This window comes from Rattus norvegicus, chromosome 8 (genome assembly GCF_036323735.1).
Source record: "Rattus norvegicus strain BN/NHsdMcwi chromosome 8, GRCr8, whole genome shotgun sequence".
NCBI lineage: Eukaryota > Metazoa > Chordata > Mammalia > Rodentia > Muridae > Rattus > Rattus norvegicus.
Genome location: NC_086026.1, coordinates 88,984,412 through 89,002,398, shown reverse-complemented (window position 1 = coordinate 89,002,398; position 17,987 = coordinate 88,984,412). Strand labels below are relative to the sequence as shown.

The window sequence follows — 17,987 nt, the reverse complement described above, 5'->3', positions numbered from 1 at the left end:
ACAAACATCAGGAAAATCCGGGGTTCAAAAGATCAGTTTACACGCATTTCCCAACAAGCTGAAAACCCAGTGGCAAAGGTCACACAGACTTTCCAGTTCAGTGACTCTTAGGATGCAAACCTTTTTGGCTGTGTATCATCTGTCGGGGCCTTGGTTATCAGGATCATACCAGCTATTTCACAATACACCACATTTTAGTACAATGGTGTAGTTTTATGCAGTATTTAACTTCTTTAATATTCATTAATCCTCATTTTTATGAGATCCTTTTGTGTGCTATCTAGTGCTATGATGTCATCAGAGCAATGCTGCTCAAATTATGGAGAAGCAAAACACTGTCAAAAAACAGAAGTTACATATAAACACAAACCGTAGCTAGCTAGCCGATTCAACATCAGTAAATAAAGTGTAAAAGGTAATGACTAGCACGCCGATGCCTCGGAAGGTGAATGTAGATAATAACAATGTGTTGTATGTTATTAAAAGTTAAAAGAAAGGTTAGCGGGTGCTTTAGTTAGGGTCAATATTGCTGTGATGGAACACCATGACTTTTGGCCACTAGGAGAAGAAAGGGACTGATTGACTTATACTTGCACATTATTGTTAATCATTGAAAGAAGTAAGGACAGGAACTAAACTGGGCAGGAATCTGGAGGCAGGAACTAATGTAGAGACTCTCTTACTCTTCATGGCTTCCTCAAACACCTTTTCTTCCTTCCTTCCTTCCTTCCTTCCTTCCTTCCTTCCTTCCTTCCTCCCTTCCTTCCTTTCTTCTTTCCTTCCTTCCTTCCTTCTTTCCTTCCTTCCTCCCTTCCTTCCTTCCTTTCTTCTTTCCTTCCTTCCTTCCTTCCTTCCTCCCTTCCTTCCTTCCTTTCTTCTTTCCTTCCTTCCTTTCTTCCTTCCTTCCTTTCTTTCTTTCATATTTTAAGACTTGATTTTTTTTGGATATGTTCTTTATTCACATTTCAAATGTTATCCCCTTCCCTAGTTTCCTCTCTGGAAACCCCCTATCCCACCCAAATTCTATGAAGGTGCTCGTCCACCCACCCACCTACTCCCTCCCGCCTCCCAGCCCTGGCATTCCCCTACACTGGAGCATCAAGCCTTCACAGGAACAAGGGCCTTTCCTCCCATTGATGCCCAACAAGGCCATCCTCTGCTATATGTGGTTGAGCCCTGGGTTGCTCCGTGTGTACTCTCTGGTTGATGGTTTGGTCCCTGGAAGCTGGGGTGTCTGGTTGGTTGATATAATTGTTCTTCCTATGGGGTTGCAAACCCCTTCCACTCCTTCAATCCTTTCTCTAACTCCTCCATTGGGGACTCAGTTCTCTGTTCAATGGTTGGCTGTGAGCATCTGCCTCTGTATTTGTTAGGCTTTGGCAAAGTCCCTCAGGAGACAGCTATATCAGGCTCCTGTCAGCATGCATTCATGGCATCTGCAATAATGTCTGGGTTTGGTGACTGTATGTGGGATGGATCCCCAACTGTGCTAGTCTCTATATGGCCTTTTCTTTAGTTTCTGCTCTACACTTTTTCTCCGTATTTCCTCCTATGATTATTTTGTTCCCACTTCCAAGAAGTACTGAAGCATCCACACTTTGGTCTTCCTTCTTCTTGAGCTTCATGTGGTCTGTGAATTGTATCTTGGGTAATCCTAGGTTTTAGACTAATATCCACTTATCAGTGAGTGCATACCATGTGTGTTCTTTTGTTATTGGGTTACCTCACTCAGGATAATATTTTTTAGTTCCATCCATTTGCCTAAGAATTTCAGGAAGTCATTGATTTTTTTTCTTTTCTTTTTTTCGGAGCTGGGGACTGAACCCAGGGTCTTGCGATTGCTAGGCAAGCGCTCTACCGCTGAGCTAAATCCCCAACCCCGAAGTCATTGATTTTAATAGCTGAGTAGTACTCCATTGTGTAAATGTACCACATTTTCTGTATCCATTCCTCTGATGAGGGACATCTGGGTTCTTTCCAGCTTTTAGCTATTAGGCTTCTATGAACATAGTGGAGCATGTGTCCTTGCTATACATTGGAGCATCTTTGGGTGTATGCTCCAGTGGTATAGCTGGATCCTCAGGTATTACTATATCTAATTTTCTGAGGAACTGCCAGACTGCTTTCCAGAGCAGTTGTACCAGCTCGCAATCCCACCAACAATAGAGGAGTGTTCCTCTTTCTCCAAATCTTCACCAGCATCTGCTGTCACCTAAGTTTTTATCTTAACCATTCTGACTGGTGTGAAGTAGAATCTCAGGTTTGTTTTGATTTGCATTTCCCTGATGACTATGGATGTTCAACATTTCTTTAGGTGCTATGTGGTCATTCAATATTCCTCACTTGAGAAAATGAAGTCCCCTTTTCATGATTTTTCATGTTTATTCAAGGGTTACTATAAAGAAATCATAAAACTAAGCTAATTATTTGACGTTCTTCATATATATATATGTATATATAAACATATGTGTATATACACACATGTGTGCGCACATACACACACACACATGTATATATGAGAAACCAATTTCTTATTTATTTATTATTATTATTTTACAGTTATCCACCTCCAGATCTGCCCTCTGATTGTTCTACATCCCACACCTCCTCCTCCCCAACCCCCCACCCTGTCTCTAAGATGATGTCCCCATCCCCACCCCACCAGACCTCCCCACTCCCTGGGGCCTCAAGTCTCTTGAGGGTTAGGTGCATCTTCTCTCACTGAAACCATATCAGGCAATCCTCTGCTGTATATGTGTTGGGGACCTCATATGAGCCTGGTTGTTGGTCCAATATCTTAGAGATCTCAGGGATCCAGGTTAATTGAGACTGCTGGTCTTCCTATAATGTCACCGTCCTCCTCAGCTTCTTCTAACTCTCCTCTAATTCAACCACAGGGGTCAGCATCTTCTGTCCATTGGTTGGGTATAAATATCTGCATCTGACTCTTTCAGCTGCTTGTTGGGTCTTTCAGAGGGTAGTCATGGCAGGCCCCTTTTATGAGCACACTATAGCCTCAGCAATGGTGTCAGGCCTTGGGACCTTCCCTTGAGCTGGATCCCAATTTGGGCCTGTCCTGGGACCTCCTTTTACTCAGGCTTTTCTCCATTTTTATCTCTGCAGTTCTTTCAGACAGGAACAATTCTTCGTCAGAGTTTTTGACTGACTCGTTATTCTTCAGGCAGAAAGGCACCAAGTCCACCCTGAATGCATATAGTACTTGATTTATCTGGGCAAGTATTACCTACTTAAGAAAGGAAGGATGGATGCCCCTGTGCTGTGATCAGTCTCAGGAATGAGTGGCAGCTGTGAGTCACTGTTTCCACATCTTATACTAAGTATCACAGTGTTAGAAGACATCTTTTATTGATTTTATCCAAGTCAGTCCCTGTAATTTTGTATCTGTTCACTGTCATTACCTTTCTATACCTTATTTGTTCCAGGAAGAAAATTCAGATCTTGGTGGCAAGTGGTTTTTACCCATAAGCCATCTTGCTAGCCCAATAAATATACTTAGAATGAAGAAACATTTGACTGGATTTACTAGTGAAAAGCAAGCTTCTTTAAGTAACACAATGTTTAACATTATTGCTCCATGACTGAGAATTTCTAATATCATTGTGCTTTATGTCAATTTTTGCTTACTTATCAAATTAGAAAGTTTATTTTGTTGAAATGGTCATCAAATTTTGTTTTAATATGCTGCTACCATTGAACTGAGTAATATTATCTGGCACAGTTTTGTCTTCTGAATGGGACTTACTTTCTTTGTGATTATTCTCCAAATTCTCATAGAAATACTATTAGTCAGACGCATAGAAAATATGGAAGTGAATACAGTTGACAAAGTTCAATCTTATCCAATGAATATGATGGTAGAGTGTGGACTTCTGCGTGATTGTAGCCGTGCAGACCTCCAGGTTATGCAGATACAGCAGCTTGATGACCTTTTTAGAAGCTGCTTGTTGACCCTTTTTGCTGTGCTTACAAAGTTCTTTATGTCACAGATTCTGTTCATCAACATTCTACCCTGGGACAAGTTCCATTGCCACCATTCTGCCCAGCTGTGAGTGAAATGGTCCTCATATTTCTATGTCAGTTGTTAAAGAATATTTACTGAGATGTCTATGTTGCTGGCACCAAGAAATGGTGGGAAATTTATACACAAATAAGCAGTAATGCTGTCACAAGAAGAGAACTGCATGGATGAAAATTAAACCAGGAAGCCCAGTGGCCTTCCCACAGACTAAACGTATCATCAGTTCTGTATGGATGAGAAGTGGCTACCAGGAAAGCTGATCTCTCCCACTGGTCATTTCTCTAGGTAGGTTTTCTTCTTGAAAATCTCACTAATCCATTTATTAATGGATTAGTATTATTCATGGATTATTATTAATGGCCTTTATTATTAACAAAAGGCCTTTTATAGATTTCAGATAAAGAAATAAAAAATGACATTTGCAAACAGCAGTGGACTCCAGGGAAACTGAAAAACACTCAGCGAGTTAATGAAAACATAGATGGAAAGTCACTAAAAAGGTTAAAAAAAAATTAAAGAACTGAACATGTCTGGGACATGGAAACTTCAGTAAGTATAAAGTGAAATAAATGAAAAGGGAAGGAAAGGAAGTGCCCCCGGGAAAGCCTTATAAATCAACTTTGTCAGGTGGAAGAGAAATTTTCAGTACTTAAGACAAGTTTGTTGAGTTGAGACCATTCAGACAGCAAAACACAGGACACTAGAAAGAAAAGACAGACTGCAGGAGGGAGCAGGAAATAATCTTTAATCATAACCAGGAAACAATCTTTCTATACCACTTAATATTTTCACAGAACAAATCTGTAACTGTGATGACATACACACTTCATTAGAAAGACAATCCCATCAGAATAATAATGTACTTCTTAGCAGAGACACTGAAGACCAAGAGACCGTAGAAATACATATTTCAAACTGACATTTTTAAAAGTTTGATTCAAGATTAAAGACATCTAGCAGTGGTATCCCTAGAGTTAAAGGAGAAATAAAAATCTTCTTTCAAAAAGTAAAAACTAAAACAATTCAGGACCACTAACCCAACATTGCAGAATATATTGAAGAAATTCCACAAAGTGAAAGAAAAACATAAAAAATCCCAAGGACACCAGAAAGGCAAATCCATTAAAAGCACAGATAAAAGTTAGGAAAAAGTCAAACATTATAAAACTATAAAATGCCTGAAATTAGTATATAGTTTTCAGTTATTATCCTGAATTAAATGGTCCCTATCATCCAGTTTAAAGACAGGTATTGACTAACAATACTAAGATATGAACCCAACTGTTCGCTCCTTAGAAGAAACACCTCTTACTGAACAGATACAGACTGGGTGTAAAAAGATGAAAAATCATATTACAAGCGAATAGAATCCAAGAGAAAAAAGAAAACAGCTATATTTGTTAAACACAAAAAAGAGACACTAATCAAAATTGGCAAAGGAGTCAAATTGGTCTCAACTTATTTGAACTTTTTCAAAAACTTACAAATCCCTAGAGCACTTTTAGTCCAAGTTTTAGAATCCTCTTGTTTCTGATTTCTGCTATATGAACTATTATTGTTATGTTATTCACTGGAACAATGAAGTAATTGTAATATGCATATAATCATATATATGTGATCATGTATATAAAGCCATCAGAGCAGATTATAACTATATATCATACCCATGATATTTCATACTCAGCATTTAAATTTTGTACTAAAGATTGACTAAATATTTCTAGTGGTTCACATGAATAGTATAATTTTAACTATAACATATGTATCAACACAACAGGGAAGATCAAAGAGTGATCTACATTGTGTAAGTGTTGCTGGAAGGGACTAAGCCACTACCCAAAGACTATACATGGACTGACCCTGGGCTCCAACCTCATAGGTAGCAATGAATATCCTAGTAAGAGCACCAGTGGAAGGGGAAGCCCTTGGTCCTGCCAAGACTGAACCCCCAGTGAACGTGATTGTTGGGGGGAGGGCGATAATGGGGGGAGGATGGGGAGGGGAACATCCATAGAGAAGGGGAGGGGGAGGGGTTAGAGGGATGGTGGCCTGGAAACCAGGAAGGGGAATAACAATTGAAATGTAAATAAGAAATACACAATTTAATAAAGATGGAAAAAATGAAAAAGAAAAGAAAAAAAGAAAGAAAAGGATGCCTGAAGCATTGAAAGGGCATGGGTCCTGTCAGACCTTAAAATACGAAGCTGGATAAGTAGCTATTAGTTAGGAATTAAGAGCACACTGATCTCAGCTGCAGAAGTGACTCGGTGCTTAAGAGCACTGATGGCTCCCATAAGTTCATTCCAGAGAACCTGGTTCCTATTCCCAGAACTGACGTGGCAATTCAGAAGAGTCTACCTTCAGCACCAGGGAAACTACAACCCTCTTCTGCCCTCCTTAGTACTGCATTCAAGTAGTGAACAAATATCTACATGCAGTCAAGAAACACAAACACTTAAAATTAAAAGAATACATTTTAGGTATTCCTATAGAGCTTCCAAGTTGAGTTTGAGGTCTGCATCATCAAGTTTCTTGCAATCACCTGTAACTCCAACTCCAGGGAGGGCAATGCCTCTTCAGGGATCTGTACTCACATGCACACATAGTTAGATTCAGACAGTCACATATAATAATGATAAAAATAATAATAATAATAATAATTCCCCAAAGGATATTTATTCCTTCCTGTGTTGGTTTGAATAAGAATGGCTCCCACATGTATTTGTTTGAATGATTAGTAAACAGGGAGTGGCTCTATTTAAAAGGATTAGGAAGTGTGACCTTATTGGAGATAGTATGTCAATGCAGGTGGGCATTGAGGATTCAAAAGCCCAAGCCACCTCCCAGTGTGTTTCTCTTCCTGCTGCCTGCTGGTCCAGATGCAGAACTCTCAGCTACTTTACCAGCACCATGTCAGCCTGTGTGTCACCATGGTCCCTGCTATGATAATGGCGTAAATTTCTAAAACTGTAAGCCAGCCCCAATTAAATGCCTTCTTTTATAAGAGTTGCCATAGTCATGGTGTCGTTTCACAGCAATAGAATAGTGACTAAGACACTCCCCAATAATCACTCACCTGGCAACACTAGGAATACCAGCAAAAGTAGACAGAATGGATTTCTTTAACTGGTCTGGTACTCCTGGGATTATTCAGGTCAGAGGAAGGAAATCACCACCCCTGGTAACTCATTTGCAGATACGTTTTTAGGACTCTTCTAAAGACAAATAGATCTGGGTTTTTGGTACAGTTCCAATCATGTTTTTGGATAAAAATGTTGGTGCATGCCATGAAGATACAATTCTTTGAGATGAATTATGCCTCCTATTTAGTGCAACTTGTCATATAAAATGATAGAGTCTGAAATACTGTTTTCCACCTGTTTTGTAGCAACCCAAGGCCCAAGATCAACTTTATATCTATTAGTTTCCAAATTTTGCCTCATATGTGGAACAAAAACTCTTCTTTGTTGTGATAATACAGGTAAATATGTTATTAATATCATATAGATAATCATAAGTATACCTACATATTTTGATTAATATAACCTTGTGGTTTAAAACCCTAACACAATAATCCATATTTCAAGCTGTCTTTCCACAGAATTCCTGGACCAAAGGTAAATACGAAACATCGTAAAAACCGAGAAGACAATGCACAAATAAGGAATTCTTCAACCATTCTCTCTGTGCTACACTTGCAAAGTTTAAGGTTTCAGATCCAGGATCCTCATATCAGTTAGTATGTAACTATCAAATAAAATTTTTTTCATACCCAGACTGCACAGATTGCTCAGTTGTGAAGAATATATACTGCTCTCCCTGAGGACCCAAGTTCAGTTCCCAGCATTTATGTTGGTTAGCTCACTCCAGTGCTAGGAGATTCATCATCTCGGGTCTTCAAGAGTGCCAGCAGTTAACACTCAGAATAAGAAGCATATTCACCACACCAAATCTCAATCTCTCTCTCTCTGTCTCTCTCTCTGTCTCTCTCTCTGTCTCTCTCTCTCTGTATCTCTCTCTCTGTCTCTGTCTCTCTGTTTCTCCGTCTCTATCTCTCTGTTTTTCTGTCTCTCTGTTTCTCTGTCTCTCTCTGTCTCTCTGTCTCTGTCTATGTTTCTCTGTCTCTCTCTCTCTGTCTCTGTCTCTGTCTCTCTCTCTCTCCCTCTCCAAACTCTGTGTGTGTGAGTACATGTGCACGTGTGCAACATGATTAATTATAGTCACATGCTTTAAGCATCCAAGATCTTAGTCATCTTCCAGCTGTAGATCTGCACTCTTTGATCATTATCTTCCCATTTCCCCTCCCATTAGCCCCAGGCAATGACCATTCTACTCTCTGCTTCTATGACTTGTTTACATTCCGTGTCTGAGAACACATGATGTTTGTCTCTCAGGGTGTTGCCCTATTAAGTGGTAAAGGCCATCTGAGTTTCCACAGACATCTGCTTCAATACACCTAAACTCAGTAAAAGTCCCAGAGTTGCTTTTAAAAAACACTGTGCAGACATTTTCATACTTAAAAAAAAAGTTTATTACTTTGCATGAAGTTCTGTTGTAATTCCATTCAAATATATACATTTGGGTCATGAGCAAAAACACATCTTAGCACTATTCGGTGGTATTTAAATGTAGTACTCCTCACATGCTCAGCAAGTGGTTTGAGGACTTGATATGATCTAGATTTAGATGCTAAATTGAAATAAGATAACATTTTAAGCCACTTTTATATCTTAAAATATAGAATCTATTAAAAATAATGTTTCTTAATAGCTAGTATTTCTTTGTATCTTAGTCACCATTCTATTGCTGTGAAGAGACACCATGACCAAGGCAACTCTTATAAATGAAAGCATTTAATTGGGGCCTTGCTTACAGTTTCAGATGACTTGTCCTGTCAGAACCCATGATAGCAAGAATGTCACTGGAACAGTGGCTGAGAGCTAGGCCAAGATAGAGACAGAGACTGGGTCTAGAGTGGACTTCTGAAACTTCAAAACCAACCACCAATGATATACTTATTCTAACAAGGCCATACCTTCTGATCCTTATAATCCTTTCAAATAGTTTCACTCTCCGGTGACTAAATATTTTTAAAAATGAGGCTACGTGGGCCATTCTTACTCACACTACCACATCCATTTAGACACACAACAGTCATTCATGAGAGGCAACAACCCCAGTTACAGAAAAATCACATAAGGAGGTAGATATTCAGTCCAGTTCAGAGAGCAGGGAAATAGCAGCTGAGAAAGGGTTCACCAGCAGTCCTTGAGTTCCTCCATATTGTGCCAAGAATCCAGTCTCTAAACTATGCCTCCTCCTTTGAGGCTCTTATTAGCAAGACTGATATGCTAACCACCAGAGAGATGCTAGTGATGGGTACTGGACACATAGTCAGCTCTAAGTCCCTGTGGGTTTTAGACATGTATGCTCATAGCATCCCACTTGTCTAAAACACTGTGCACAGATGGACATGCTCTTCTATATTCTTCCTACTGAAGCAAAACCATTCATGGGTTTATGTAGTCATGTATAGATGGATTTTATATGTGTCAGAGAAAGTGCAAAGAATATAATAAAATATACACTTAGGAAAAGAAAGGCTATAGGTCTATAAAACTCAATGTTTGTAGCAATTTTAAATAATGCATATGTACCAAGCTTCATGTGTATTCTGTGAAGCAAAAACTTAAACAGCACATGTATCTACCATTCTTATTTGACTAAAACTCATCCAAGGTGTATTTGTCTTCATCAGAAAGATCTAACATGGGGATGGAAAATCAGAGTCAGTCTATGTCTTCTTGGAATTTTTTATATGCTGACCGAATAAACAGCTTTTATTGCATGATCTTATTTCATTCTAATAAGGTGTCAAATGTTTTCTGCTTCTAATTATCTAATTTTATTAAGCAAGGGCTTATTCGTTTTCTTGATAAAAAGAATTCTGCTTTTCTGCTGTAAACGTCACCCACATTCTTCCATGACTGCTGAGAGTGTAACATCTGGTATTTCTAAATAAAACTCCAGAAAAGCCCTGAATCACAGTCTGAAGAACTCACTAAAATAACCAGAGGACTTCACAGAAGGAGGAAAATGCCTCCTCCTGATTGCCACAATTGTTCTTCAGTGACCACAAGGCCCCCATTATTGCATCTGTTAGAGCAGATTCTTCCTACTATAAAAGGCCCAGCTGTTCTTGCCTCCATGCCTGTGGGTGAGTCCTCTAAGAGAATTAAAACTGAGCCCCCAGCAGGCTCACTCACTGGCATGCTCCACTGTGTGCACTGACAAGCAAAGCTGGGCAGCTAAGACTTGGCCCACTTTGCCACCATCAGATGGTTCTGATCAATGACAGTTCTGAGAGCCTGTTTAAACCTTACCATTAGGGGATTAAGGAAAATAACAGATTTTTTCCTTCAGAGCTCTGTGCTTTCTTTTTCAAAAGTGATGGCTCTTTTAGATCATTCTCTGCTCTGATTTCAATAAAGTACATATTCTCACACCATAAAACATAATCAAGGTTGATGTAGAAAGAAGCATATGAATCTTTGGAACTGGTAGATGGTTGCCTAACATTTGCATTTGTAGCTGGTAGAATATGAAGACCTGTTCTTTGCTCATGAAGTATATGTTCTTGTGTAATAAAGTAGAGATCCCATAGTTGTGTCTCAACAGTCTATCCCGTGACCACAAGGCCAACAACACTAAGTGTACCCCCATGATTCAATACCCTCTACGCTCTTCACCCCAAATTATTCACCTGGTCCATCAAGGCCTACTCTAAACAGCCTCTCTGTCACCCTTTCTGTTTCTATTCAGGAATTTATTTACTATTGTCCCTTTCTTGTGATACTTTCTCTGTGAGCACTTGGCTTCCCCTCCAGATGGTATTCCTGATGTTGGCCCATGTTGTGTGTAACTGTAGGAAGGTGACATCAGTGATCTTCCCTAGAAATTTAAACCACAACTCAGGCAGTAGCCTTTGCGTTCAGGATCCACCACAATCTGGCTTTTGTTTCTCTTAATGTGAAAGAATGTCAGTGACCAAACACTTCTAGATAGGTGTTTCTGTGGGTTTTAAAGCTGCCTATCCTGGTACTCCACACAGTAAGTTACTAGATTTAACACAACGCAAAACACTTGATCATTAGAAGTCATCAAAAAAGATACAAATGCTAATGAGTCAAATTTAATTGATTAATTGTTGAAACTTTAATTGATCTGAACATTTAGATAGTTTACTTCTCTCTCAAACTATAATGATCAATAGATTCTTATTTCATGTTTCCTTCTTCACCTCTTCTTGTCAATATTGAAAAAATGACAATGATTGGGTCCCACAGATGTGGAGGAGAGGCCCATCTTCTCAAGAATTCTCTTCACAACTTTCTGGGTGTGACCTTGCTAACAGGTTGCCCATTTGAAACTTATGGATTGTTTTTGCTGACTGGGAAATGCATGGCTGCTTATTTTCTATGACTGTATAGTCTAGAGAAATCTTTTACCTAGTTAACCTAGTTTCTCTCAAGAGACTGAGTGTCATAGTGAGGGAATGGGAAGGTATTGAGTAAAAGGAAACTATAATTCAGTAGTATCCAAAAAGAGAACATGTTTATATGAAGCTGCGGAAATGGGGTAAAGCTGGGTTTTCAATCATACTTTGAATTCAGTGTAATATATACTCTGCACCTATAAATATATTCCTTTTGTGATATTTCTCTTTAAACCTTAGCAATCCAGAGAGAGCATTGTAAGTGAAATATTTTGCCAGTAGATATCTGATTTTAGTCCAAAGGCATGAGCAAAGGGATGCTTTGTTAATATTTGTGCTTTCTGTATAATGAAAAGTATTTTTCTAAAGGAATTTATATTTTCACAGTGTTTAAGTACCTAAGTGACTGACAATTCATCTTCTCCTTCTGATGCCTAAGAAAAATGGGGCTCTACTGAGAGTCCCCAGAATACATGGTCACAATGACAAGCTTTTTGGTGTGTTTCTGGATGGGATATAGGTTATCCATGTGTCTACATTCTATACATAATGGTGAATGCTTTCCATATGCTAAACAATGGAAGGAATAAATGATTCTTACTTAAATATAGACAATCCATGCATTAATGTTTTAATGTATGATTAGGATATCTTTTTATTTATTATTAGATAATTTCACATGTATATAATAGATCTTCATTGTATCCACTATTGTAAACAGTGAAAAGAAGCTGATAGGAAATGTTTCTCCTAATTCTAACTTTAACACTTTATCTAGCAGAACATATGGGCTCTTTATTCTGGCAAAAATCAGGGTACTCACATGTGTGTGTGTGTGTGTGTGTGTGTGTGTGTGTGTGTGTGTGTGTGTGTGTGTGTGTGCAGTAAGCACAATTAATCCTATACATGTGAATGGAGGTCGGGGGGTGTCTGGTGTCCTTTTCTTTCACTTTTCACCTTATTCTCTTGAAACATGGTCTCACTGAAACTGGAGCCAGGCTGCCTGCCAGAGAATCGTAGGGATCTTCCTGTTTCCGCTCCCCATAGCACTGGGTATACAGATTGTGAATTACCATGTCCAGCTTTTTACATGGACACTGGTGAGTCAAACTCAGGTCCTCATGCTTACAAAACAACTGCTCTTAGCAGTAAACCCTACAAAAGTTCTTTTTCGAAAATAATTTAAACTATGATATTCTAATTGCAGTCAAGGTTTACCTGATTTTTTTTACAAAGAATTGACAAAAATATTCATAATCACTAAGATACTTCAGGTAGAACTAGTTCCAATTTTCTGAGGAACCCCCAAACTGATTTCCAAAGTAGTCTTACCAGCTTGCAGTCCCACCAACAATGGAGGAGTGTTCCTCTTTCTCCGAATCCTCGCCAGCATCTGCTGTCACCTGAGTTTTTATCTTAGCCATTCTGACTGGTATGAGGTAGATGGAATCTCAGGGTTGTTTTGATTTTCATTTCCCTGATAACTAAGGATATTGAACATTTCTTTAAGTGCTTCTCAGCCACTCGAGATTCCTCAGTTGAGAATTCTTTGTTTACCTCTATACCCCATTTTAATAGGATTATTTGATTCTCTGAAGTCTTAACTTCTTGAGTTCTTTGTATATTTTGAATATTAGCAAATCCGATGTAGGGTTGGTAAAGATCTTTTCCCAATCTGTGGGTTGACATTTGCTCTATTGACAGTATCCTTGGCCTTCCAGAAGCTTTTCAATTTTATGAGGTCCCATTGTCAATTGTTTATCTTAGAGCATGAACCATTGGTGTTCTGTTCAGAATTTTCCCCTGTGCCAATGAGTTCAAGGTTCTTTCCTCCTTTCTCTTCTATTAGATTCATCATATCTGGTTTTATGTGGAGGCTCCTGATCCACTTGGACTTGAGCTTTGTACAAGGAGATAAAAATGGATCAATTTGCATTCCTCCGCATGCTGACTGCCAGTTGAATCAGCACCATTTGTTGAAAATGGTGTCTTTTTTTCCACTGGATGTTTTTTGCATCTTTGTCAAAGATTAAGTGATCATAGGTGTGTGTGGGTTCATTTCTCAGTTTTTAATGATCTACTTGCCTCTTTCTGTACTAATACCATCCATTTTTATCACTATTACTCTATAGTATAGCTTGAGGTCAGGGATGATGATTCCCCCAAGAAGTTTTTTTATCATTGAGATCACTTTTCACTATCATAGGTTTTTTGTTATTACAAATGAATTTGAGAATTGCTCTTTCTAGCTCTATGAAGAATGTCCTTATTGCTGTCAATATGGTTTTAAAGCACTCTAGAGCAGCAGGCACTGGTATCAATGAATTAGACAACTGTTGAAAAAAAAAGTGTGCCAAATTCACAATAGATTCTTCTTGGGTAAATGTACCCATTATTTTTTACATCTAAGATCTTCTTTTAAGAAACTTCTTTAAGATGTTTTCCATGAGTGTCAGTAATGTAGCTGTCAACATCTCACAATACTTTATCCTCCATATTCAAGATAGAGTACAAAAGCAAATGGGTTGTAACCTACTCATGACAACTTGGATCAATTGACTACATCAGCAGCCTTCAAAAAGCTGCATTACTGATCCTTCGCATGATAATGATTCAAGAAACCTCAAGCCCAACCCACTTGGATGACATAGCTATGCCAAGCCTTGCATTCATTCCTTACTTTTTTCTTCCATCATAAAAAAAAATCTAGGTCTCTTTATGATACAACCATAGAACCCTTTGCAAGCTACCCAAAATGGTATTCTCCATGGTAACTTGAGTAGAGAGAAAGCAATGGAAGAGAAATTATTCATGCCTCAAACTAACCTTCCACCCTACAATTTAAGCTTTGCTCAAGATCCTACAAAAAGAGCTGCATTCAAGATCTTGTGTGGTCCTCTTTTGGCAGAGACCAAAGGAAAATGAGGCAATGAATGAGACACCCGAGGCAAGCATACAGAAGTAAATGCAACCATGACACCATCACGTGTCCCCACAAGTAGTCTCCACACTCACTTCCGCTCTCTTAAGTCTAGTGATTTGTTCTTGGCCAAAAGGCAATATAGTTCTTTTATTCTTAAGCTTTCCATTCAGAACAGCATGTTCTAAGGAAGGCTACTTTCTAACATGAAAATAATTTGTGTGGGCAAGTGATAAAAGAAATAATTCAAATCTCTTCTTTCAACTTCTCTAACACTAAATGTTCCAAACATAGAACATTACTACATAATAAGATGGTAAATCAGTCCACAAAAGAAGAAAATCATCTAGTTGCATTAGTAGCAAAACAACTAGCAAATAGTAAACTGACACTATTTTTCACCCATATTATTGGTAAAATATAAAAGTCATTGATCAGTGATGTTTAGCATGTAAGAACATAAATTCAGATGACTGATCAACACAAAAACTAAGAAAACATTTCTAGAATGCAACTTGGGACTTTATAAAGATACTAGCATGTGCAGAAGAGAATTCTTGTGGCAAAGAGAGTGGGGCATTGTAAAAGATGCTGATTGGAGTAGGAGTTTATACATCAATCAAAAAACACAGAAATAGATGGTTGGATGACTTCTAGACTGATCAAGCTCATGGTGTGATGGCTATGAAATATTTTTACTTTCATGTATGCAGCCCCTATTTAAATGGATCTCCCATATTAGGTACAATGTATTTTAGTTTAATATTTGGTGAGGTAAATAGTACCTTTAGTAATTTCATTCACATTATTTTGGGAAGATTAAAAATATTTTTAAGGGGTTGGGGATTTAGCTCAGTGGTAGAGCGCTTGCCTAGCAAGTGCAAGGCCTTGGGTTCGGTCCCCAGCTCCAAAATAAATAAATAAATAAATAAATAAATAAATAAATAAATAAATAAATAAAATAATATATATATATATATATATTCAAGTTTATTTAACACCAAATCAACATTGGTGATTTATATTATATCAGTTGATTTTTCTCTATATATAGTTGACCTCTCAGTGATTCACTAGAGCTATTTATATATTAACGTGTAGAACATGTGTTAAGAGTTTATGGTGTTCAGTTTCTATATTTCAGTTTTCAGTCCATGCAGGTTTTCAAATTTTTCTCTGAGGCTACATATAATAATTTATTTATAATTTTATACCTGAAGCATTTTTAAAAATGTATCTCACTTTTTCATCATGTTTTATAAAGAATTTCAAATGTTTCCCTGCATTGGCACATTACTACTTATTCCATTTACTAAAATAGTTATCTTTATGCCAAGCAAAATACATAGATTTATTTTAATCCCTAAATATTTAAGGAAAGTTTACTTTGATAAATACAGAAAGACAATTTTAAAACAGAATGCAACTCTCCTCATGATTTGTTCTTTTACATCTGTTATAAAACTGTGTGCTAAGATCGGTTTATTGGCTCTCTAGTCTGCTCAGTTTATCAGTACTCTCATAAGCACTCATACCTGCATCTGGCTTTCCTTCATCCTGAAGGATCTACTTATCTTCCTTCCTCGGGCCTTTTTCTGTACTCACACATTTTTATTACTGCTCTACTGTATGGTCACAAAAAAAAATTTACAAACTAAACTTGAAGTTGAGAAGGAAAATATTTATAATCATTCTAATATCAGTGATAAACACCCTGACAAAACTAATTTAAGGGAGAAAGAGTTTATTTACTTCACAGTTACAGGTCACAGTACATTCTTTGTGAAGAAGCCACATTAGCAGGAGCTTGAGACAGCTGGTCCACAGGAAAGAGCCAAGAGAGCATGACTACAAGCTTGACACAATGCTCATTTGCTCATCTCTTAGAGTTACAAGATCCAAAACCCAGGAGAGGTGCTGCCCACCTTCTTGCTGGATGTTCTGATAACAATGAAGGCAATAAGGACATGGCTACAGACAAACATAATCTAGACAATCTCTCATTCAGACTAGTCCCAGATGATTTGAGGTTGTGTCAAGTTGACAATTTAAATTAATCACCACAAGAACTTTGTCTGTTGACATCAATAATAACCACCCCATGTAAAATATTTCAGAGAGTTTTGTAGGTTTCTTCATACTAACCTTTGTTAAATTATTCATATTCAAGTTCCTTCTATTGATTTTCTCTTTGTTTAATCTCATTGATGTTATATGGGCTATGTTTTAGCAATTTTCTAACTGATTCTTCCTTAGTGAATGTTGTTCACACATTACATTTGACTATATTTGTCCACTTGGAATCAAGTTTTTTCTTAAGAAATTTTTAGTAGTTAATTATATCTAGAAATTTTTCTACCACATGCTTCTGACACCACATTTCTAGTTCATATATTATTTCATTGTCTCAAACTTATTAGGAAATTTTTTAAATTAATATTTTGTATCTATTCTTGCTCCTGACCTTAATAAGAAGACCCATAATATCTTGCCCTTAAGCATTAAACTGTTCGACAACTGTAAAAGTACAATTTTTCATGGATTACAAAAGTGTTTACCTTCATAAAATTTATTGAGTTTTGAATCATGAAAAAGAGCAGCATTTTATTTATTTTTGCTTTCTTCATACCTGCAGCCTTCTGCTTTCGGTTTTTGATATTTTTTTCTTTTTGTTTCTATGTGACCTATAAGAGAAATCAGACTCACATTCAAGTAACTATTGATATATTAAAAACTATATATAAAAATCCTCATAAGAAATTAGACTCATGTTCCAATTAACAGTTGATATATAAAATATTACTCAAAGCTAAGTAGCTTACGAACAAACACCAATTTATTTTCTCATCAATTTGTGCGTCCTTTTGGAAGCTATGCTAAACTGAGCCATTGCTCTGCCAGCCCCTCTTGGCCAGTATGGGAGTAGAAGTCAACTGAAGAGAAGGGACTGCTAAATTGAGAAGTAAAGGGCAAGGGTCCATACTTCCCCACTGCCTATGAGTGCTACTACCTTAAGCTCATTCCTATGCTCTTCTCTGTCCCTTTTCCCATTGCTACTATGATGCTTTTCCTAAAAGAAAAATGTTGACATGAAAATTTCCTGCTCAAGCTTTTCATCCCTAACTTAGAGGTTAATGTTCAGTTTCCTTAGCATGATATATAAAGCCCCTTTAGAAATGGCCTATGAGACTCTTATAACCTAAAACTAGATGACTAATTACAACATTTGTGAAAGCAGTGAGGCAGTGTTGACAGTGGAGCCATAGGAACCGCACATCGTGGCTTTTAAATTTTTCCCATTCTAAGATGACGTCACTCATCAACCATACTGAAAAACTCTAAGAAAGTGAAAAGGGTCTATCTTAATAAGTAGGCCAGTGTGAAATGATTGCACCAGTAGTGCCTGTTAATGATAAAAGCCATCATACACGTTCCCACACACACCTATATCTCTACTTCACATCATGCCCTGACTGACTCATAGTGAGAAAAGGAAGTTCAAAACAGAAGGGCTGCTTTGTGCCAACACTGTC

At 37.7% G+C, this 17,987-nt stretch overlaps 1 long non-coding RNA gene across 1 annotated transcript; it reads left to right on the top strand.

The window, feature by feature from the left end:
- The first annotated feature begins 4,013 nt into the window (after window positions 1–4,013).
- On the top strand, window positions 4,014–7,806 carry LOC120094378 (uncharacterized). Its single transcript, XR_005488717.2, has 3 exons — window positions 4,014–4,324; window positions 7,428–7,520; window positions 7,627–7,806. It is a non-coding gene; the product is annotated as an uncharacterized LOC120094378 (long non-coding RNA).
- Window positions 7,807–17,987: the final 10,181 nt, after the last annotated feature.